The sequence below is a fragment of the Pristis pectinata genome, chromosome 13 (genome assembly GCF_009764475.1).
Source record: "Pristis pectinata isolate sPriPec2 chromosome 13, sPriPec2.1.pri, whole genome shotgun sequence".
Taxonomy (NCBI): Eukaryota; Metazoa; Chordata; class Chondrichthyes; order Rhinopristiformes; family Pristidae; genus Pristis; species Pristis pectinata.
In genome coordinates this window covers 27584752-27610675 of record NC_067417.1, presented here as the reverse complement: position 1 = coordinate 27610675, position 25924 = coordinate 27584752, and the positions used below count along the sequence as shown (strand labels likewise).

The 25924-nt window shown below is 39.0% G+C and overlaps 1 protein-coding gene across 1 annotated transcript in view; it reads left to right on the top strand.

The window, feature by feature from the left end:
- Positions 1-4560: 4560 nt before the first annotated feature.
- The window catches only part of znf536 (zinc finger protein 536), a 389095-nt gene continuing 367731 nt past the window's right edge, over positions 4561-25924 (top strand). Inside the window, exons 1-2 of the mRNA XM_052028395.1 lie at positions 4561-4678; positions 18312-18427. The gene's annotated coding sequence lies outside the window, so the exon portion shown is untranslated. The remainder of the gene's footprint in view (positions 4679-18311; positions 18428-25924) is intronic.

Here is a 25924-nt window from a genome sequence, read left to right as displayed (position 1 = left end):
TATGTCATGATGTTAGAATGCAGGATCTGCTACAGGGAAAAAACCATAGAATTCAAATAGTCGAAGGGCATGTTTACACTATCATTACATATCTGCACTTAGAGCTTGACACTTCTTCTTGCTAAAGTTTTCTCAATAATTTTCCAGTTTTCAACATGATTGGAAGTTATATCTCAATGTGGATCTTCAATTACACTTTAGAAATGGAAAGCTTGGCTGCATTGCCAAATTTAATGCATTAATTCCTCAAAATGGACTCAAACAATTTCTGATAAACTATTGTACCCATGGATCAGTTGCTTTAAACAGAAGGTACAGCAATGATTATTGTATGTTAATGAAAACCATGCTAAATCAGTCTAAAACCTGGCATACAGTTGTTCTATATCGTGTATTGTGGTAACACATGTGATGCAGTTTGATGCTATTTATGGAAAAGTTTAAATAGACAACAACTAATTATACTGTTTTCTGCACCATTTCAATAATGGTTGTCAATCACAATTTCCAAAATCTCTTACACATGCACTTGAACACACAACTTGCATGGCAGTCCACACACATGTTGCTTTATGAAATAAGCACTGAAGCTCTGTCTTAATTAAACAAATTCCCCATTGCTGTAACTTTTATTGTTTGCTGTCTCCTTTGAATACTGATGAGATAAAGGGATAATCGTCCTCTTTGCTTCTACAGCTGAGGCCTTTGTCAGCAATGTTTCATTCACATTGGTTGGTGTGGAGACTGGTTGCTGCAATGGGTTAGACATTGACTTTTCACCTCTGAGACTAATGGGTTGAAAATCTCTGCTGCCTGTGTAAGAAATGTGTTTAGGCTGTCTTAATCAATGGCTTAGTAATAACCTACAAGAGCTCAAAATTTCCCCTAATTTGATGGCAAATTAGCAATCTCATAGGATACCTGGTGAGCAGCTTTAGAGAACACACTGCTGCTTTTATAGCATTGCTTCACTATGAATCAGAAATGCAAAACTAACAGCACAAATAAGGAACCACACTGGCAATTGGATTGCCAATGAACTACAACAAGCAGATCGGAATTCATTTCATTCGGGTTTTACATTAGATTTCAGATGACTAGGAAGTAGTGTAACTCCAGCCCAAATCTGAGTGTAGAACATTACCTCAAATACTATCAGGGATACTAGAAGCTAATTACAGTGCTGTATTCTCAAAGCGTTCAGACTATTTCATCCAAAAGGATGCAAACTCAAACAAATGTCTGCATGTAAAAACACCACGTTAACGTGCAACAAAGTCAAGTCCGGAACAATTCATTTCTGATAGATCCACTTTACACCGAGACGTGTAGGTCTCAAGCTGGAGCCTAAATTTAACTGCGCTCTAACTCTATACTTAACCATTCCATGTTTTGAATCGAGTTGTATTTTAGATTTAGTCTTCCCATAATAGGAAACGCTCGATTCTCCATCATTCATTTCCCCAGCGCTCTCTGTGCACAATTCACATAAAGTTACACTTGAAGAAAACAAGACTAATTGGTGCGGCTCCTCTCTTCAGCTTGTTTTGGGTTAATGCGTCGTCAATGGAAATACTAATTCACTCTAAAGGGTAGTCTTGCTTCGGACGTATAATAAACTTTCCACGTTCCTGTTTACAATTGAGTATGGGCATACTAAATCAGAAACTCAAAATAGAATCGTTACGGCACAGAAGGAGACCAATCGGTCCATCCAGTACACGTCGGCAATCTATGTAGTCCCATGCCGCCGCTCTTTCCTCCAAGCACTGCTAATTACTTCCCATCGTGCATATACCATTACCCTTTCGTAAGTTCTGTTTCCATTACCTTTGCAGACAATGAGCTCCAGGTAGTTGGACCAAAGTATTTAACGTTATTGCTAAGCGGTAATCATTACACTTGGTAGTTTGAGGACATGTTGAGCTAAATTTTATTCCTGCGTTTAGTCTGAATTCGTTGATACATATTGAATCAATTCGAGAGTGACTTATAGTTTAGTTAGTGGTGACGTATAAAGTGCTTCACATTCCGGGAGGACACAGAGAGTTCTGGTCTCTGAATTCAGAAATGGTGATCCGAACTGTCACCAAATGCAGCAGACCACTTTCCCTGCACTGGTGATAAGCGAACATCTGTTGACCATGGGACGTTCAGGTGGTCTGGAAAACACAACTTATATCAAGATGTTCAGATGTTCAGGAAATTATAGAAGCTAAAGATCAACTCTAAACAAATTCCACAGTTGTTTCTTTCTTTTGGGTGAATACGTGATAGGGGTCCAATTTAACACTTGTGGAATCGTACCGCAATGAGAAATCAGGGCGAAACTTGAGATGAGCAAGATTAGAAAATTCAAACCGCAGCAAAACCATAGAATAACCCTTTAGACCAAGTTCCATTTGGCTTCAAGTGTTATAAACCACGCCAGGGTTTGTCCTTTTAACATTTCTTAGCACAGTTTAATTAATTTTAAAAAAACTTTGAAAGTTCTCAGCAGTTTTACGAAAACGGCCGATCCGCATCTTCCAACCTGGAAACGTGCGAAACATTTTCCTCACTGACTCCACCCGTCACATACTGCATCTTGCTAAATATTTTAATTGTAAATATGAAAAGTGTGATTTATGTTTTCTTTACTTCCCAGACCTATGCTATTTTAAAATACCAACTGAAATCCTCTCTCCGTTTAATACATTAACTCTATTGAATTAAAATGGTATCTTTTTTTTTACGATTTTAACAGATACGCTCCCGGTCTTGGTCACGGTTAACCACACGTGTGCCAGTTAATTTTGGAAAAAAAAGTAACTACTTTAGAAAGGTTAGACCGCCATTTATTATTCGTGATAATGAGCTGCATATATTCCCAGTGTTGTTCAAAATGCCTTTGCTAATGTCCATATGGTAACTTCCTTTCGATCTGCATTCCCATCCCACTTCCATTGTCGATCCTGTCACTGATAAAGAATCGCCATAGCGCAACTTGACTTACAATAACAAGTTCAAAAGAAAACAGAAAATAATCAGTTGAGCCATGAAGAATTGGAATAAAGCATTGCCCCATTGGTCGTCCTACTGTTTTTGTTATCATTCTAATAGAAGTGGTGTTATTATTGATGCGGTGTCTGTGCCGATTGTTGTAGTTCCCGGGCATTATTAAAGGAAGGCCATATTATTGAAGCTGACACCTCTGCAGAATGTGTCCATTTGAACTTGGAGTTCGTGGGAAGATATAAGTTACAACAGTCCGCGTGTTGTGTGTGGATACAAACTTTGCTTTCTTCCTTCTCGTAACCTTTATATGAGTTGGCAAAGAACTTTGGTGTGATGAAAGTGCGCTGGCGTTTACAGGTTGTCCCAGTCCTTGAATGTCTGCGTTTGGCTCTATAGCGATCAGAGGTTTGTCTCCCACTATAAATCAAAAAATCGTAGACAATGCTCACGTTATTGCAGGCCACTTCCAAAAATGTGACGTTGTTATTGGGATGGGCATTTATGTCGGAGTACAGAGCTCTCATTTCAGAGTTTTCTGCTTTAATGTCTCACGAAATATGAGGAAGTTTGACAAAAATGATTTTTGTTGGTTTAGCTCTTTTTTGAAGTTCCGTCATAATTATAATTGTCAGCGGTGTTTATAAAAGTATATGGACCTGAATCTCAAAACGCACATAAAATGCAATTTGCATTCAGATTTTAATTTATATAAGTCATTCAAAGATGGAATCAGGTCTACCTGCAGGAACGCTCGAATGACACGGTGCAATTCGACATCTTGAATGATCTGTCTGTTGACTTTAATCATGCGCATCAGACGAGCCTTTATTCATTGTCAAGCCTTCAAAATCATGCGTGTTTGTTCTTAGCATGTTACCAATGTCACATTCAAGCACACGCTTTAAAAAACAAGATGCCCATTCGAGTATTTTGATACTTTTTTTTATTAGTAAACGTTTTCCCATAATTACAGCATAATCATTATATAATCCCACAACAAAGCCTCTATTGAGGCACCAGTTTTTTTTTTGTCAACTAAGGGACACTGAATCCATAATTGCATTATTCAGCCTTTTGCTATTACATTCAGTGCTATAGAAACATAACCCGTCCAGGCTGCGGGAAATCTGCGTTTTGTATCACTTCTTCCATATCGTTCACCTCCAAGGAGCTGAAAGAAAGTAAACCAGCAATTAACTGAGTCTTAAGTTTATCCAAGAAGTTTACTGGTCGAAAAATCGAGATGGATCTTTTTAAATGAACAAGAATCGTTACCACACACAGCCCACCATGACGTTTCCCCCCTCGAAGTTTAATTACCGTATGCTAATTTCCTTGGTAGCTACGTGATTAATTAAGAAAATTATATTTTGATGTTCATTTGAAACAAATTTTGAGGGTCTTTTGAATGTTACTCTCGTATACGGTTCGTATATCACGTTAGTTTCGAGCGCTACAAAGCTCTGTTGAAGACATTTGTGTCTGTACGCCACCGATTGCGAAAAGAACTAGCTTATTTACATTAAATACGCGACAAGGTTACAGTGGAGATCAACGTCATTTTATCGCTGATTACTTCTCCTCAGCGTCGGAGCTGTGACTGATGCCTGTGACCCACTGTCCATGAGGATTTAACCTCAGCATCTTGACAAGAAAATACTTTCATAGTGTTTTTTTTAAGGTAAGACACTAGTTTGTAAAAGGATAAATTTTCGCCCAGCGAAAACCGTACAGCTGCCGCTAGGAGAGAGGTAATCAAAAGCAAGATGTGTTATGTCTGAATAGCAAGTCTGACAATCAGAGTGGGTATTGGGAGAATGATAGGACCTAGATTTTAATAAGTGTGTTTACAGGAGCTCAAGGTCAACATCAGCCTTGTTCCGTGTTAATGTTTGCAGTGACTACGTTGGGGAAACATGGTAGATCATAGAACATTCTTTGTACGTTATTATATCAAGGGCTGAGCTTTGGCTCATCAAAGCTAAATGCCGCAAGACCTATCTAGTTGCTGTGAATTATGCCAAGACGACAATGGAGTGCTTTTTAATGGTACAATGCATTTCACCTACCAGATAGGGGGAGTCAAAGCTAAAAGATGGGAATGTCTTGTGATGTTGTTTTGTGATCAGTATCAATGAGCGTGTTTATCCCGAAAGAGGCAGATTAAATAAAAGATTCTTTCTCGGGATGCGTGCGATACAGTTAGCAGCACAATCTTTAAAGGACAAACGTGACACGTTGAGGCACTATTTCCCCCTCAGTGCAAGAAAATGATCAAGTCAATCATGTGGACATGCTTCATTATTCATTGAACACAATCTTTTACAACGCTTCATTTACGTGCAGGAGTTTCTTCAACGCTTTGCTTTTAAAATTAAGGTAAGGAGGAAGGATGCGGCGGGTCGAGTTGAGATTTGGGGGACCCAATGCGTGGTTTGCGGGGAATTAAAGTCAGTTTGTACTATTTTTTTGTTTCTTTGTATGCAGCGCAACGGGGCCTACTTTTCCACCGTGATTAAAAAATACAGTATAATTAAATATCCATGCCAGTGACGTTTGCATGCAGGGCTGTCAGGGGAAAAAAACAGAAAATAATAAAACCAGCGAGAAGCCATTGCATGGCGCTGTAGAATTTGCGTATGGAAATGATACGTTTTAATTTTAAACAACAACAAGAAATGTTGCTGGCTTAATAGCTCAGTGGAATGAATTAATCCAGTTCGGAAATGAACAGCCGCTTTCAGTGCTGAACATTCCAGAGTGAAGCACAATGCAAAATGGCACTTAGCCAAACTTTTGACCATTTTTTTAAAAATCCACTTAACTTTGTTGAGCCGCTCGTATAAAATCTCTACGCCCTCCTCTCCCCCTCTTCCTGTTGCACAGGTATATCTGCCTGTCCGTGCACCTGAGTTTAAGCTCGACCCAAATCAGGTATCAAGGGCGGCTCGGGTCTGGGCCATGTGTCAAAACTTGGGACAGGCAACTGTCTGCGCGACCTGCCATTTTGTGCTCCGGATCGACCCTCACTTTTGAGTGAAAGGCACGCACCAGCTTCCCGGCGAGCTGTACGGATGTCTGAAATTTAATAGTAAAATCGGAAGCATTTTACAAGAGAGCGCCGAATGCATCCTGGAGGGGAAAACACAGACAGGTCGTGCGGGAAAACACCTGTTCATACTTCCAGCGATCGTTTGCAGGCAACACTTCTTTATAACACTTGAATTTGTGCAGTTGTCGAGGTGGGTGGTGGGGGATATATCATTTTACACGTGTATATCTATTAATCCCTAGGCCAAAATCATTCTAGTGGTGTCACGTCTCACTTTAAAAGTCAAATGAGTTGAATTGCAAGTCAGCGAAGGGTCTTGCACAAAGTCATTCAGTAGTTAGTACTTTTCGGAAAAGCATCTTTTTTAGGGAGGTGAATAATGAAAATAGTGGTTAACATGCAGGTATCCATCTCCCCATCTGTTGCAGCCATCCACATTATCAGGACCAACAGTGACAAGGAAACAATAATGGGAATGCAGTGCATTTATTTCCTACGTCACTATGTTCATTAAAGAGCACCGAGCCGCTCTCTACACTAACACTGACAATGTGTATCTGTCTTTAAACAAGTGCAGTAAAACGGATAAGCTTTGTTTTACTCCAAGTAGTTGCGAGGGTGGGTTTTGTAAGTCGGGGGGAGGATGTAGCGGCGCTCGCTATATTGTTTAACGGTTCTTGTGGGGCTTTGACTGTTGTGTGTGGGATAGTGGCGGGTGTATACGTGATTTGTCAGCTCTCTGGGTGCTACTTCTGTACAAATGCGCATGATAGAGTGCACGGAATTTCAACAGTGATCGCGCCTTGTGCCCCCCCCCCCCCTCACCCCGGGGCCCTTCGCAAAGTCTCAGGCACCACCCTTTCAAAGCCCCCCCTCTCTTCAGATGTACGTCTTAACTGCTCCCAGCCACGAGGGAAAAGGGGTCGCTTTCTCCGGGCCGATCGCCGCCGTGGGGTCGGCTGCGCACGGTTTTAATTAATTTCAAGAGACATGACTTGAAACGTAACGCTGACGTCGTATTGTAAATCTCCCCCCCCCCCCAGTGCAGTATTGTGTTGAAGCATACTGTACATCATCGTATTAACAACCATCTCTTTAGCCTCTTACATTACATCTTATGAAACTTGTCGTGCCTAAAGGTGAAGTCATGCGGAGGGGGCCGTGCATGGTTTAAGGTAAATTATCTTATGTACAAAACTTTCCCCACCCACCCCCTCCTTATATACCAAATAACCGAGCGACCTGCAGTCCAACATCAGCGGCATGTGTTCCAAGAGACGAGAAGTGCTTGTGAAAAGCCTTTTACATTCCGAGGCTGGTCTCATGGGTTATTAAAGTACAATAGCGGGATTTTTATAGCCTGAGGGATTTTAGGTTTTCTGTCGACTTTCATAACTTCCCGCCTGCTTACAGGTGAGGCAGTGTGCTGGAATTTCAGAGAGGCGGGGGGAGGAGATGGGGTGGGTGGGTGGGGGGGGGGGGGACTTAAACAGAAGCGCTGTCAGTTCAGAGGGAAAAAAACACACTCATTTGCTCAGCCTGTTTGAGCTTTCAGTGTTTACAGCCACCGTGTCACAATACACTACAGACTGCAGCTTTTTTTTGACCGCGCAGCAGTTTAACGCCCTACGTCTTTAATTATGCAAAGATCATTTTGCTTTTTTTAAATTCTCGCCCTAGTTAACGCACCACTTTGCTCATTTCCACCGTTTCTTAGGTGGTTTTAATAAAGCCGCCGTATAGTTCCTGGAGAGCTTTGACCAAACTGATCAAACTGGCGATAATGCCGAGGAGTTTGTGTTTGTTTCCAGGGGTGGGAGAGGTGGGTTGGTCGCGTCCCCACACCGCTTTTTCTGCCCCTTGGAAAAGTTAGGCAGCGTCTGGTAGCTGTCGCGGACTGTGGGAGAGAAGCGCACATCTATTTCCGAGACATCAGGCGAGTGTTTAAGACCTCTTCAGTTGACAAGCGCTAATGCTTGGCTGTTTCACATATGATGTCATGGTGATCCTGGGAGTGCAAATGTCTCCTGATTCCACCATTAAACGCATGGCTGATTTGCCTGATAATGATAGCATTGCACCGCCAGACAGACCCAAACCCCGTGAATTAGCATCTCTTGACCAGCGAGGGGAGCTTGGTCGCTCGAACAATCGCTCGCTTTCTCTCTCGCTCGCTCTCTCGATCTTTATGCTGGAAAGAGTAGTCGTGGTGTGGGGGAGGTCGGGAACCCGAAGGCATGATCCATCGGTCAAGAGAGTTACTTTAGAAAGGTGACAAATCTTTAGGTGAAAGAAATATATTAATTTCCTCATGACCTTCGAGATCATTTAATATCCAAGACTAACTCATTAAATCCGATAAGAAACTAGGAAGAAGGGAAGGACACGCGCTGCGGTGCAAAATTACGGTATGGGCGAATATCTGTGCTGATTCCTTCATCTCGGGTTGCGTTCGTGAATCACGTATCACGGATCTCATAATAATAAAATAACTTGTGTGAACACCTTCTGTTTCTAGCCTTGATTAAAAAAAAACAGATTTCATACATGATCACAACATTCCCAAACATTTAATTGGTTTCCAGTGTTGTTATTACACTATGCATAAGTGCGATTTTAATATCAAATAATACTGGGCGCTGTAATGCATTCTCTTACTTTGCTGCCGATATTAAAACTCTGCTCAAAAGGTTATGGAATTTTTCATATTGAATGAAAAGCAGTTAACTCATTAAACAATGTTGAGCAAAGCGCCCTTTAGGAGTTAATAGATATTTTATTAATTATTATAGTAAATGCTGCAAACGCACCTTTCATGCAAGTGACCGCTCGATGTATTTTGTATTCGAGGTGTGTTTGTCCCATTGAAACTAACACTTACATGTAAAAGTAAAGCCAGCTAGGGACGAGGGCACATTTTGAAATTCTTTTCCCGCAGAGTCTCGACTTTTTTTAAAAAAAACTGTTCGAATGGGTCCTCCAGAACAAGCTGTAAGCAGGTTGCTTGGGCCAGTGGATACTGAGAAATTAGTTAATTCTTAAATATTTTGGTGATGAAATAATGGATGGGTAGGGTGTGGATGTCAGGGAGGGAAGAGATGGTCAGCTGATGAAATGGTGCGAATGGTGCACCGACAAGTTCTGCAAAACAGAAGTGTCCTATGCAGGATAAATTTAAAACAATGGACAGCTATCGGAAGATCATTATGAAATTATTTCATCATTTCATCTGCTGATGAGGAGTATATTAAATAAATACAGGTTGGGAAAGTAGGACATTCTGGTCTCGGGCCTTACTTTTTTTTATTCGTATTATTGATTAGTAAAAATGCGTTTTGTCACATTTCCTTTTTCAGAACCAGTCTTTGTAAAACATCCCATCATCTTGCCACCGTTTTAAGCACTGTTCTACCACGTGTTACTCTTTCGGAGCAAAGTTGGTCCCTTTGATCTGGAAGATGTGATTTTTATTACCTGTTCCTGCAGATTTACAATGTCCCGGGAGTAACGCTATTGCACCTGTAACAATTTGCTACTGAAATAAACATAGTTCATTGCTATGTCATCTCACTTAGTTTGAATTGGTGAAACATTAGATAGAAATCATGACATTTGCAGACCAAAACAAACTAGTGAGATTGAACAAAGTAAAATAATAGAAGACACAAAAAATAGCCAACAGAGACACCACTAGCACTACGAACTGCTAATCAAATGTTTTCATCATTGTTTTCCAACTAATGTAACAGAGTCGCGGAATTAAATATCGTTTTTTAATTACTGAAATAACATAAGCAAATAGTTTATGTCACTTTCAGTATCAGATTAATGTCTTGAGCTATATTCTTTTGGTGGGCAGTTTTGCGTGAAATACATAAATCACTCAGAGTCTTTTCATCTGTCTAATCTACAGAATTTTAGCACAGAACTGCAGCAAGGCCCTGGTTTGTCCATTAATTTCCTTTGAAGTGCAATAGCTATCAATAATTTGCACACATGGCTATAATTTGATGATATTGGGAATGATTTGAAGGATTGCACTTGTTCCCAGTGTGCATTCGAACCAGCCATTTTCAGCACCTAATAATAACAACAAAAACAATATGATCTTTGTGTGATTTTAAACAAAGATGTATTTCAAATAACCAGGAAATTTAGCAAAGTGACTTAATGGTTATACAGTTTGCACAGGAAAACCAATTATCACATAAAGTACACATGAACCTCTTTGAAGCTGCCCATTCACAATTTAAATATGTATCTGTCTAGAAGATGTGTAATGATAGATCAAAGTCTCCTCGTTAGCAGTTTCTCAGATGTGATGTCCTGCAAGAGTTTTAGATATAAAAAGAAAGCATACATTTAAAAATATGACACCCTTTCAATTATTATAAGAAAGATGTCTTGATTGATTTATCTTGCAATAACTAAGCTGCACATAATGCATCTGTACATAACTTACCATCCTAATGTGGCCACATGGCCTTCCAGCCTGCATTCACATGCAGACCCTTTTCTGAGGGTGAATTGATCATTGCTCTGCCTACCAGGATGCACATCAGTAAACTATATTGACAGAAGTTGTGACAATTCATATGATCATCTATTTGATCTTTTATGTTGCATTCAGCAATTTTTAATAAGTGTGTAATTTACAGCCACAATAGAAAATTCCCAGACAACTTATATATGTTTCCTTATATAGGCTGACATAATAGTACATCATAATGTCTGCCTTTTAATATGGAGATGAATGCCACAACAAATTGAGCATGCTGCCTTATCTTTTTACTTCATGAGAAAAGTAATCTTCAGGATGTGTTTCCTGGAATATTTCATGCTTCAGCTTACACAATTCAACATTTCCACCATGTGATTAATTGTAGCTTTTTTTTGTAATATAAATACAACATTTAAAGCATGACTGCAAATAATATGTTATGAGATGAGGACAGTTGTATGAATCCTACCCATTGTATGCTTGGCAATAAAGTGCAAGCAATAAACATACCAACTCTCAGCTGTTAATTGCCACTGAATATTCTGTGTAATTATAGTACAAATAAAACATGCTTAAGATGCTGTTACAAATGCATATCTTCAAGCTGAATATTACCATGGCACCTTTGCCATTACAACTTGGTATTCTGAAGGGTGCAGCATGGAGAAGTTGATGGGGTAGTATGTAGTTTAATGACCAATGATCTCATGGACTTTGAGGCCAATTGAAAAGGTAAATTTTCCTTGGTTCTCATCAGATAGGTGTGTAAAATGACTAGGGATATTGGTCTATTTCCTGGTAGACACTAGTCCACAGTACATAATTGTCCATCGCAGGGGACTGATTAACAATGGTGAGGGACATAGGGTGTAGAATAAATGTTATGCTGTTGGAGTGTGAAATATTTTAGTTAGAAGTAATTATAAATTTAGTCTGAATGTACTTATTCTATATTAAAAGTGAGAGTGTTTGATATATATGTAGGATGTTTTAAATAGGAGTTGATTTGACAAATTTTACAAGAACCTGGAAATGAATATAAACTGTCAATTATGTCAGGATAAAATTTCACCATTAAAGGTGGGGTTTCCAGATTTTAAGAAAATACAGTATTCGCTTAGAACCCACACAATGTATAAAAGGAAGGCACTCTATAGGAAGATGCCAAATGTCATATATACTTCACTACATTTGGAGATCAGTAATTTCCAGTTGTGATAATATGGGATACAAACACAATGCCCAAAGGTTCCTGTGAAGATAAATCATGCACTCACTTTTTGTGTGTAAGCTTAACCTTCTGTCGTTCTATCTGCATTGGAACCCATTATCAGTTTATTCCCTTATGGACTAATTCTGATATTTTCTCAGTCAAGTACTTGGCTGGAATTCTAAGCTTGCTTAGTTGTCAATTTAACTCCACTTCTAAAGATGGAATGCACTTTTTCTAGGTTCTTGGGTGGATTGTGCTGGTTGGAATGAAGGGAGCATAAACACTGAGAAATGCCCAGCTCTACAAGCTCCACATAATGGTTGGGAATGGATAGAATTGGGAGCAAACACACTAAAGTTCCCAGCCTCGAGTGCCAATCTTTTTATCTGAAACAACACAACTTAACAGTCAGAAAGTGATGAAAGAAAATAAAATACTGGAAGACAGTAAACTAAGAGAATGTAAGTCCTTTTCTCTAGGGCAAAGCTCCTTCTGCCTTCCATCATTTTTAGCTCTTCAAATAATTTTGTTTACTTGTTGACCCTTATTGTACTCATACTGTTCATTCAAGTAAAACGTACTTGATTCTATTCTTTGTTAGCCTTCTTGTTGAGCTCAGTTTTCCATTATCCCTGAGATTTTTTCCCTAGCTCATTCTCTGTCAGCTTTGTGATGTTGATCACTCCACTACATTTTAAACTGTTTCCTGTCTGCTTTAAACAGGAGCAGGTGTGTATACACAGGCATTGTACAAGAGAAGTTACGGACTCTTTTCTTATATGACCAGTCAGACATAATAAAGAGTCATATCTGATGTGTGCGTGATCTATTTTCTACCTTGGTAAAATGGAAATTGAACAATATTTGAATTTTATTTTTGAAGAACTATAAAAATAAAGGAAAAGTAATGGACTTAGTTGGATATTAGCCTCCACCTTCAGACTTCTTAACCATATAACTTAGTACAGGATAAACCATAATATTGTCAAATAGTTTGAATAAAATATATGAAATTCATTCTTGTTTTAGCATTGATGATTTGGAGTTAATATCATCAGTTCCCAACACATAAGCCTTGATTAGTTAATGATAACCTCCAAGTAAATTGTTAAATTTTCAAAGGGCTTTCCAGAGTTAGCTGCAGCAAATTTACTTTTCTGCTTCTGCTGACACTGTGATACTTTGTGTCAGAAATTGGTCAGTTGAAGCATGAACAAAGGCAGAGGAGCAACTATTCTCAGATATATGCAAAGTTGTTCTGTAAGAAAATTTCATCTTTGCTTCAGAGAACAGGTGTGAACAACAACAACATGGACTTGTACAGTATTATTAATATAGGAAAACATCCCAAGATGCTTCAGAGTAACAATTAATTGAACAGAAACAATTACAACAAACTTTTGACCCTTTATGGTACAAACAGGAAAAGTGGTTAAAAAGAAAAATTATAGTCATATATCAAAGGCAACAACTCGAAAGGAAACAACAATTTTGGGTAAATTTCAGAATTCAGCCAAGAAAGATCAAGACAAGGGTGAGTAAGATAAGAGAAAAATCTAGAAGCTTCTATATTTATGTAAAAAACGTAGCCTAAGTTAATGTGTTTCTCTTAGAGACCAAAACATAAAAATAAGGAAACGTTAGAGAAATTTAACAAATATTTTGTGTCTGTCTTCATGAAAGAAGAAACAGAAAATTACCCAGATATGAGTGGGGTACAATGGGTCGAGAGTGAATGAGGAGCAGAAATAAATTAGCATTATTAAAATAAAGGTATTGGAGAAATGAAAGGAACAATAATTTGAAAAATCCCTAGGACCCAATGATCAGTATCCCAAAGTTCTGCAAAAGGTGGCTTTGGAGATAGTGGATATAAAAAAATTCCATAGATTCTAGAACACTTCCTACAGATAGGAAGGTAAAAAATGTAGCTTCATTATTTAAGAAAGGAGTGAGATAGAAAATGGGGAGCTACGGACCAATTAGCCTGAGTAGGGCTCAGAAACAGGACCTTTGGCTTATCATGTCCATGTTGACCATCAAGTACCTATCTATACTAATCCAATTTACAAGCACTTGGACTGCAGCCTTCTATTTGTTGGCAGTTCAAGTGCACCTCTAGATATTTCTTAAATGTTGTGAGAGTACCTCACACAGTGCACTCCAGATTTCAACTACCCTCTGGTGAAAAAGTTCTTCCTCAGGTCCCCTCTAAACCTTTAACCTCCTCCCCTAATCTATGCCCTCTAGTATTAGATACTACTGCCATGGGGAAGAGTTCTCTACCTTCTACCCTATCTATGTTTCTCACAATTTTGTATATCTATCAGTTCCCCCCACCCCACTTTCCCAGCATCCTCCGCCCAAGGAAAACAAACCCAGTCTATCCTGAGCTGTAATTGAAACTCTCCATCCCAGGCAACATCCTCGTGAATCTCCTCTGTAGCCTCTCCAGCACAACATGTTCTTCCTCTCGTGTGGCAAATAGAACTGTGCACATTTCTCCAGCTGTGACCTGACATACGTTATAAGTGAGTTGTTAAGAAAGTGATGACGGGGTATTTAGAAAATAATTGTTGAAGAGTCCACATGGACTCATGAAAGGAAAATCATGTTTTATAACCCTGTTAGAATTTTTTGTTGTTCTACCCAACCAAATAGCTGAGAGGGAACCAGTGTTATCTTTGAGCTTATGGAAAGCCTTTGATAAGGTGCTGCGCAAGAGGTTATTAAAAAAAATTAGAGCTCATGGGACTGGGAGGAGTATACTGGCATGGATTGAAGATTGGTTAACAGACAGAAAACAGAGAGTATGTATAAACTATTTATTTTTGGATTGGGAGGCTGTGGGGTGAGGTGCCTCAGGGACTGGTGTTGGTCCCCAGCTATTCACAATCTATATCAATGATTAGGATGAGGGAACCAAGTGAGCTGATGGCACTAAGCTGGGTGGCAGTATGCTTTTTAAGGAGAATACAAAAAGGCTTCGGGGGATACCGAGATGCCATGTGAATGAGAAAGGACAGATGGAAAACTGTGATGTCATCCACTTTGGTAGAAAAATAATTAAAAATCACAGTGTTTTAAAATGGAGATAGATTGAAAAATGTTGGTTTTTAGGTGTTAGAGGGTCCTTGTGCACAAATCACTGAAAGTCAGCATGTGTAGCAGGCAATTAAGAAGGCAAATGGTATATCGGACTTCATTAGAAGAAGATTTGAGCACAAGAGTAAAGATGTCTTCGTGCAGTTATATTAGGCCCTAGTGAGACCACACCTGTAGCACTCTGTACAGATTCGATTTCCCTGACTAAGGAAGTTTATATTTGTAATTGAGGGAGCTCAGCAAAGGTTCACCAGAATGATTCCTGTAATGGCATATTTGTCCTTTGAGGAGCGAGCACACAGACTATACCTGGACATTGCTGAGTTAAAGAAAATGGCAGGTAATTTCAATGAAGCATCCAGAATGCTTATGGGGTTGGACAGGCCAGATAAAGGGATGATGTTTTCCCTGTCTGGGGTATCCATAACTCTTGCAAATATATACTTCCTTAGTCAGTGAATTCAGATTTGTACACAGTGTTACAGGTGTGGTCTCACCAGGTCCTAATTTAATTGCAGTGACACATCTTTATTCTTGCACCCAAATCTTCTTTCAATGAAGTCTGAAATATCAGCTAAAACAAACTGCTGGAGGCAACTCATTGGGTCAGGCAGTATCTGTGGAGGCAAAAGAATAGTCGCTGTTTTGGGTCAAGACCCTGTATCAGGACTAGGAGAGTAAAGGGGAGATAGCTAGCATAAAGAAGTGAGGGGGAGGAGTGAGACAGGAGCTGGGGAGTGATAGAGAGGTTCCAGGTGAGCAGGGTTGATGTGCAGATGGAGGCAGGTGGGGTGGAGATAGTGACAGAAGCTGGGAGGTGATAGTTGGGACAATAAAGGGCTGAAGGTTATGGAGTCTGATAAGAAATGAAGAATGTGTGTGGAGCCAGATGGGGGGGGGGAGATGCTGGGTAAAAGGAAACAGTGGGGGGAGGGGAGGAGATAAAGGACTGAGTGGGCAGAGTATGGGTAATATGCAGAACGGGTGGGGGGGGGGAGTGGAAAGAAACTGGGAAACAAGGCGTTGGAGTGGAGGGTGGTGTTGGAAAGTAAGGTGTGTGTGAGAGGGCCTGGGTGGACCAGGAGGAGAGGGAAAGGAAAAGAGGGGGTGTGGGTTAACCAAAGTTGGAGAATTCAATGTTTGTGCTGTTGGGTTGTAGACTGCCCAAGCGGACTATGTGATGCTGTTCCTTTAGTTTGCATTTGGCCTCAGTCTGGCAATGGAGGAGGCCGAGAACAGAAAGGTCAGTGTGGGGAAAAGTATTGAAATGGTTTGCAACCAGGAGCTCAAGATGGCCAGGGTGGACCCGCCAATGTAAAGGGGGCCACATCGAGAGCACCAAATGCAATATACGATGTTGGAGGAGGTGCATGTGAGTCTCCGCGTCACCTGGAAGGGCTGAGGCTGAAGAAGTCCAATGTACCATTTGTGCCTATTTGCCTGCTATACCTGCACATTAACTTTTAGTGATTTGCCTGCAAAGACACCTAGATCCCTCTAACCTCTGAACACCAACACCTTTCAATCTGTCACCATTTTAAAAATTCTGCTTTTCCACCATTTTTCCACCTACAAGGGGTCAGAATATCAAAATAAGAGCCATTGACTCAAGATGGAGTTGACAAGACATTTGTGGGTTGCCCTCCAGCCCGAGGGTTTCTGTGGTGGTCCATGGAGACTCAGTCACCAGATAGTTCAAGACAGGAAACAATAGATTTTTAGATGTTAAGGGAATCAAGGAATATGGGGTTAGTGCAGGAAAGTAGCACTGAGGTTAAAGATCAACAATGATCTTATTGAATGTTGGACAAAGACATGGATTCACTTGCCTGCCCCGATTCATTTTCTTATATTTTTATGTTATATTAAATTCATTCCAAGCCAAAGAAGGAAGCATTGGAAGGGGTGAGTAAAAGTTCAGCTATGGAAGAGTGTTTAAACAAAATCTTATGAAAAGAGGCAGTATGCCAGACAGATTTTGTATGGCTGAAGGCATAGTCCTCAGAGGTGGGGTGTTGAGAACGATGGTCACATAGGAACCAGACTTCAAGGAACGTCAAACCTTTGGAAGGTACTTGTTGAGGAGGTTGCAGAGTTAGGGAGGAGAGAACACAGGGAGGGATTTTAATATGCAAATTTTAAGTTGTTGAGTGGAACTTGACTTGGGTTAGGATAGGGAAAATAGGATTTTAATTGAGTTCAAGTTAATGTGATTGAAGATAGGAGACTGGCCAGGTGAGTATTGAAATCGTTCTCAAAATAACAAAAGCATGAAAGAAGATATTCCATGGAGTACTATTTGATGGTGGAGAGGTAGTAGGGATATGTTGAAAGGACAGGTCACAGTTAACTGCGTTGTTGAGAGTTTGAATGATCCAGCTCAGCCTGAGATGATGAGCAGACAGGTGGCTGGAATGGGATGAACTGCTATTAAAGAATGAAAGTTAATGGTTTTCAAAAGAAGCAAACTGACATTTAGGAATTGAAGGGTCTGTGCAATGGTTCCTGCTTTCTGGCAAATGCAGAAATTCAAAAATGTGTCAATTTGGCGGAAATTATTCAGTGTGACTGGAATTACAAATCTTACACTACAAGATACCTATGTAGATTTGAGTGTTTCTTCATGTTGAACATTTTGTCTTCTTGTAACATTTACATTAAATATATTTTGAAATACATAGTATGTAATTAAATACTGTGGTCTTCAAAACATTTTTAGATATTCTTGGATATATATCAAGTCTTATATCCTTGGTACACCCCAAAGCACTTCACATGGAATGGATTACTTCTAAAGTGGAATCACTGTTGTTTTGTAGGTGGCTATGCTGGTCAATTTTTATACAACAAGGTCCCCCAAAGTGCAAATGAGATGATTGACCAATTAATCTGTTTTCGGTTGAGGTATGAATATTTGCCACGACACCAGGAGATATACTTTCTTTCTTCACATGGTGCAAGAAGATCTTTTACCTCCAGCTGCGTAGGCAGGTAGGGTCTCAGTTTGACATCTCATCCAAAAGGCAGCATCACTGACACTACTACCCTTCTTTAGTTCTGCATTGAAGTGTCAGTTAGATTACGTGCTCAACTTGGAATGGATCTTGAACCAATCAGAGTATGCTGCTTGTGCTTCCCTCTTTTAACTCAAAGGGAGGAGTGCAAGCAGCAGACCATGGTTTTAAATGTGCTCATGTGATTTTTTTTTCTTTTTGGCTCCTGCATGGACATACAAAATTACCCTGCAATTACATGCTATGATATATTGTGACAACTGAAACATCTTTAAATTAAATAATGAATTCAATAAAATCCAAGCATCTTCATTGGTGAAATTATTGCACAAAATTGTTCCTAGTCATTGGACTGAACTATTGAATTAGCTACGACATTATTTTGATATACTTTTCTCCCTATTTTCTTCTTCTTGTTTTCTATTACAGGTTTCTTGCTATGACACATCATCATTGATTTGTGGGGGTGCAGAGATCTGGGATTTGAACCTTGGCATGATCACTGTCAGAACTGCTCTCTGATTGGCTTGCAAGACATACAATTGGTGAGATGGCTGGTGCCAAATTTAGTATTTACATATTTAATGTTGAATCTAAAATGGGATATTTCTGGTCAGGTGAACGTTTAAAGAATTTCTTTACTGAACATGGTAGGCAAATGTAGAGACGGTTGACATGTTTGATGTTCAATGGCATGTCACTTATTTTTTCTATCTGATATGAGATTTGACTTTAATTTTTTTAATCCATCATTTTGGTCACATGGAAGACTGTTAAAATATGCAGTTTGGCCTCTATGCATCAAGAGATCTTAATTTGGATTCTGAGGAAGGAGACACAGAATTTCTCCTAAATTTGTTAATCCCGATGTGCAACGCTTATCTGAAGTCTTATTGCAATTTACAATTTCAAGGAAAGCAATTACTTTGTTGAAGAGGCAGCATAAGTCTGGTCATTATTAAGAGGTCAATGATCCTGGATTTAAACTCAAGTGACACCACTGCCAAAAGTGCTGAATTTTTTACTCTGGAGTGGTTGCTGAGTCCAATTCACCAGAGTAAAATGTACAATGTAAGCACAGCTGGCAGAGTGCAGCATCAGCTTGCTGCAGAACTTAAACCTGTGAACATATTAGTGAGGTGAATGTCTAGACGTGAATTTTACCAGGTGACTGTACTATTCCATTTTAGTACACTTGAAATGAGCCTGAATAGGTCTGTCTGCCAAGTTTCATCAAACGACATTAGTATGAGAGAACTGAGATCTTGCTGAATATTGTGTGTTGTTTGTGCTCTATGCTAGTTTTGACACATGCACTAGAAAAGAATATCACTGCAAGAGATGCATTTCTGGAGCTTGAAAATATTTTAATTTATTTCAAAAGTTTCTCAGACAACAATTTTGCAACTTCTGTTTTTAAAAGAACTCATAGTAACTCTACTTAAACATATGGAAATACAGCTTTATTTTAAAATCAAGATATCATTCCCAATATTCAGAACTGTATATAAGTCCCTGTTTTAAACATCTGTAAACTCTCTAAAGCAGAATATATAACTCTGTTCTCCTGAAAGGTACAGGTGAAGCAATTGTGTTTAGTAGTCTAAAATATTAGACCTCCTACCGTGAATGTTTTCATTTATATCTACTAAGCGGTTAATCTTTCCATTATATTTAAATGCATAATTTATATTTAATTTATATCTATTAAGATCTAATTCAGAAAAGTTAACATGAAGTGTTGGTGTATAATTGTAAATACTAAAGGTAAGTTGAAAGCTGGTGTACATTAATGCAGATATCTGTGAATATGAATGCAGATTTAAGAGGTCTGGCTGCTTAAGTAATTGACTCCATTTCAGAATGCTATAGTTTAGGACCTCAGACTGCCTAGAGTGGATCCCACTTACTTTAGCTGAATGATTATAATCAGTATTTTACCAGAATAGCACTGAAAAGCTTTATGTTAGCAAAGAGTCCCATCTCTGGTAGAACAGAAAAAAACTGACCTAATTCAGTTTGCTCATATGTTGATTTTCTCAGTCTCTTGATGATCAAAAAAGTGTCATCATGAGTGTTGAAAGAGAAACAAATACCTCTGATGATCTAGCTTTCAGCTGGAAAATGGTTACGTTTTGGCAAGTAACCTACAAAGGGTCAAACATTTGAAGAAAACTGTTAGAAATGATAATCATGGGATATGAGGATGAACAACACTATTTTTTTAAATGTGGAATATTTACCCTGTTATATATTCGAATATGGGAAAGAATTAGTAGGTTCATTACAGGTTCATTAGAATCTGTTACAGCTTTTATATTGGCAATACCTTTTCTTTTTAGATCGTCTCATCTGCATTTGTTGCGTTTAATTATCTCAAGACCACAAGATCAAGTTAGACTGGCCTTTTTGGGTAATTGGATTAACCTGTATAAATATGATAATAAATTAAAGTAATAATAAAAAAGACCTCTGCAATAACAAAAAAAAAGTAGGCATCTCACCCCATAGGAAGAATAAGCACCAAAATTAATCAAAGGTCAATAATTCTCTGTAACTAAAGTATTTGTGGTCTGAGGTAGTTATTTGGTACTGGTGATAGTGCATTTGTTATTATTTACTGCTAAAACATAATTATTTTTAGTATGAAATATGGTTCTGAATAATTTAGAAAACAATAAACAGTAATACTTTAAAGGAAATAAAATAACTCTTATTTGACATTGGGGCTGCTTAATAAGCTGCTGAACTAATTGTAAATGAATGTCTTCTCCTTTGTGCAGCTGGTATTTTGAACTACAATTTATTGAAATCACTTTTTTAACCTTTTGTTTCATAAAATAATCAATTAATGACCCTGAAAAAGAAGATTTATTTCAACAGGGAATGGTTTCTGAAGTCATGGTTAGCTCTTGCTGGGTTGATGATAAAGGATTTCCACAGCCCTGACCCATGTTCCATTTATGTAACTTTACTATGTTATTAGTCACACTTGAGAATGTTGAGTCCATGCGTGCCTGCAACCGAGTGTTGGAAATCTCAGTTCACCCTGCTTCAAGGTAACTGAAAGTGTAAAGGTATCTTAGTATTTTAGGAAGCAAAACAGTTAACTTTTCATCTGCTTTCTGAGACTGCTTTTATTTGTAGAAGTAAGATGTTGTAGTGGTAATCTTGCATGTTTAACCAACTGTTTATTAAATATTCTCTGTCATTTTATGGGCCAATAGCAGAACTTTCTTTCAACTATGTTGTAATATTTGCTGGCAATAAAGTAGATTATTCAGACAAGTTATTTCCAGGCAATCTTATGCTGGCACATTGGTTGCGAAATATTCTGAAGTGGTATGCTTGTTGATGCATGTGATGTTCACCATGTTTACTGGTTGGGAGGTGTGAGACTGGTATACCAGTTGGGAAATGTGAGACTGGTATACTGGTTGGGAAATGTGAGACTAGCGTACTCGTTGGGAGATGTGCTACAGGTTGGGGGATGTAGTATTGGACTAACGGTTGGGAAATGTGATACTGGTTGGGGGATGTGATACTGGAATAACGGTTCGGAAATGTGATACTGTGATACTGATTTGGGGATGTGATATTGATATAATGATAGGGCAATGCGAAACTGGTTGGGAAATATAGTATTGGCTGGAAAACATGGTATGCTAATTGGAAGATGCAGTAATGGTTTACTTGTCAGGAATCAGATTTTGTTATACTTCCTGGAAAATTTCATAATAATGTGCCTGTCAAGGGGTGTGATACTGATATATTTTACGGGAGGTGTAATATTGCTATTACCTGTTTTGAGATTGATAAGAATATATGTCTCTGATGATTTGATGCTGGTATATTTGTCAGGAAATTTAAAACCAGGATATTATCAGGAAGCTGGTATATCTGTCAAGGGTGAAATACTAGTATGCTTGTCTGGCAATATGATAATGGCATACCTGTCAGCAGTTGTGATGCTGGTGTACATGCCTAGAGATGTGATACTTGGCAATTGTCAGAAGATATGATATCGATATACTTGTTGGGGAATTACGCTGGTGAGAATATTTAAAATAGTATGAAAACAAATTACTGCTTGCATAAGTTGATGGAAAAATATAGTTTTGATGAATTTTAGGTAGAAAAATCTTGCTGAAGTTTTGGTATCATCTAGGGTTAGCATTTATATATTAAAGGCGGTCTTGTTTGAAGTCATATACATTCTGCAGCATTGTCTGATTATCATAACAGATATTCTGATACCAGAAGCTTTTATTTTGGTATTTCACTTTCTTAGCAAATGAGAAAGATTTGCATTTATATAGCATCTTATCATGTACTTATGAGAGAAGAAAATACTACCAACCAAAGGATTGCTTTTGAAGTGTGATTGTTGCGGTTATATTGGCAAATATGATTTACATACTGGAGATGCAAGAAAGACTGCAGATGCTGTAAATCTAGAGCAAACCACAAAATACTGGAGGAAATCAGCGGGTCAGGCAGCATCTATGGAGGGAAATAGACAGTCGATGTTTTGGGTTGAGACCCTTCATCATACTATAAGGTTTCATAAAATAGTAAATAAATGAAAGATCTGATCATTTATTTTGGGGTATCATGTTTGGGAATGGAATGCTCTGAGCTCATCTGTTAAAATTGGCCTGTAATCTTTAATGGACACCTAAAAAGGCACCTTATGTTAGTATTTTTCATGATAAGTGATACTGGGAACTGAACAACACTCCTTCAGTGCATCCACAAACAGTCAGGTGAATTACATATATAAGTCTATAGAATTTGGGATTGTTTCACTGATAGGCTAATATTAGTTATTATATCCCTCTCTTTTCCAGTAATAACCATAGATATGATTTTCTTAAGAATGTGTTTAAGTGAATTTATTGTTGGCTATATCGGTGGTAAATCTACCTTCATTCAGATTAGAGGTGCCAATTTTTTTTGCTTGGAGGATGGAAGATCAGTGGCTGAATACTTGGCACTTCAGTGCACTCAATGCTCTGAGGCATGGAAGTAGTTGGGCTTGTTTAGAGATATCAGATAACATAACTTACATGTCTGATGTCCCTTCGCAAAATTCTACCATGCTAATGAAGGAGGTGAATGGTGCAGGTCATAAGTACTGAAGTAAGTCTTTAGCCAGAGGGCTGAAGCCTGCTTTGGCATTAGTTGAAGAGCTTGATTTTGCCTGGGCCATTGAGGCCAAAGAATCTTTTCTAACTTTTGGGCCTTGCCACTGGTTGTCCACCATAGTCCTGATGTCCTCAGGTCATCTCCACCCTAATCCTCTCATAAACCACCTCTCAAAAAATGCTCCCCACTTCTCCACACCACCACCCCTGACAACTTTATACACAAGTTACAGATAGTTAACAAAGAGGTACAGCAAGTAATTAAGAAAGCAAGTGCTGTGCTGGTTTTTATTATGAAGGAATAAGAATATAAAATGAAAGAAGTTTCATTCCAGATTTCCTTACAACATAGAAGAGGCCAGTTTGACCCTTTTGGCCCACTTCGTCCATGGTGACCTTAATGTCTATCTACCCATTTTCCTGCATTAGGTCCATATCCTCCTTCTCCTTTCCTATCCAAATACCTGTCAAAATGCCTTTTAAATATAATTGTATCTGCCTCTACCACTCCTCTGGCAGCTTGTTCCAGATCTTATCTTATAACTACCACCCTTTGCATGAAAAAACTTACCACTCAGATCTTATTTAAGTTTCTCCCCTCTCATCTTAAATCTGTGCCCTCTAGTTCTTGACTCCCTTCCCCTGGGAAAAAGACACTGACTAGTTATCTTGTCTATGCCCATCGTAATTTTATAAACTTCCATAAAGTCACCCGACAGCCTCCTATGTTCCATTGAGAATAAACCCAGCCTATCCAATCTCTGCTTATAACTGCAGCCTTTCATTCCAAATAACACCCTGGTGCATCTCTTCTGGAATCTGCAACGTTACCACATCCTTACTGTAGTGTAGTGACCACAATTATACCCAGTACTCTAAATGCTAGTTCACAGAGCAATCCCATTACCCCACTGATTTTTCCCTATAACCTGCTCTCCCCACATTCTCATCAACACCCTCAATTCCACCACTCACTTGGATACCAGGGGCAATTTACAGTGGCTAATTAACCTACTAACCCGATGTCTTTGGGATGTGGGGGAAACCAAAGCACCCGGAGGAAACTGATATAACCACAGCAAGAACATGCATACTCCTCAATGTATACTCCACACAGACAGCACCAAGGGTCGGGACTGAACCCAGGTTTCTGGATATGTGAGGCAACAGCACTACTAAATGTATCACTGTGTTGCCCTGTTGCCATAATATAGGACCTAGTTGAGACAACATCTGGGGTACTGCATACTATTTTGGTCTCCTTACATTATTGTAATGAGAAAGAGAGAGAATGAATAGACTTGCCCTGGAGTCCTTAAAGTTTAGAAGAATGAGACAATCTTATTCAAATATAACATTCTTTATGAGCTTAAAAATAAGTTGGGAAGGTGTTCCTTAATATGGGGTGGGTAGAATCAGGAGCTGTCATCTCAAAGAATGGTTCAGATATTTAGGACAAGGATGAGAAATTTCTTCACTCAAAGGACTGTAAAATCGTTGGAATTCTTCATCCTATAAGGGTTAGTTATCGAGGATATTCAAACAGAGATTAACGGATTTTTGAATACCAAGAGATAGTGTGGGAGGATGAGTTGAGCTGAAGCAGCAGCATGATTTTACTGAATGGTGGAGCAGACTCCGATGGGTCTCATCTTCCTTCTTCCTCCAACTCTATTTTATCAAAACTTATCAGAATAGTTTCCAGTCTCCCTCATATTTGTAGTTTTCACATAAAACCCCCAAGTTTTGTAAATCATTTATTCAACAGTAAATATCCTACTTGATCCTACTTGAAGGAGGGAATACTTGTATTTTTATGGCACCTTTAATGTAGCAAAATATCCCAAAGCCCTTCACAGGAACATTAGCAAAACAACATTTAAGAAAGAGCAATGTAAAGAGATAGGGTGGCCAAATGTTTGGCTGAAGAAGTTTAAAAGAATATCTTATAGGAGGTAAGGAAGAGACATTTAAGTGAGGAATTCGAGAGCATAGGGCCTTCGTAGTTGAAGGCACAGTCAGCAATAGTGGAGTGATTTCAGTCAGGAAGACTGAAGAGGTTTGAACTGCAGGAACACAGATATCCCAGCAGAATGCAGGATTGAAGCAGACAACAGATCAAAGGAAGGCTGAGGCTATGGAGGGATTTAAGAACAAGTATGAGAATTTTAAAACTAAGATGTTGATTAATCAGGAGTTATCAGACATATGGGGATTGTTGAATGGACTTCCATGGTTTAAGATGTGAAAGCAGAATTTTGGGCTTCAAGTTTATGAAGGACAACATGATGCAGGCCAGCCAGAACTGTGATAAAATAATCAGGTCTGGAGGTAACAGAGGATAAGGGTGTCATCAGCAGGGGAGCTGAGACTGAAGAGGAGGCAGGAGATATAACAGAGTTGAAAATGGGTATTCTTACTGATGTTGTAAATCTGTGATCTGAAGGTCATCAAGGGTCAAATATGACACAGATTCAAACAGTCTGGCTCATTCCAGAGCATTGCCATGGATGGAGTTGATGGTTAGGGAATGGAGTTTGTGGTAGGGATGGAAGACAATGGCTTCAGTGTTCTCAATATTTAATAAGAGTTCATTTCTGCTCATCCCATACAGGATGATGTACAAGCTGGCTGACAATTTAGAGACAGTGGAAGGGTCACAGGAATATAGTAAGATAGAAATAAGAGTAAGCCATTTAGCTTCTTCATCCTGTTCTGCAACTGAATGAGAACATGACTGATCTATGATCTGACTTCATATATCTATCCCATATCCTGTAATAAGCTTGCTCAACAAAAATATTTGAGTATTTGGCTGAAAACTAGTGGTTGACCAAACATGGTGAGAGAGTGTTGGTCATAATGGTGAGACAGTAGTGAAGGCAAGGGTGTGGG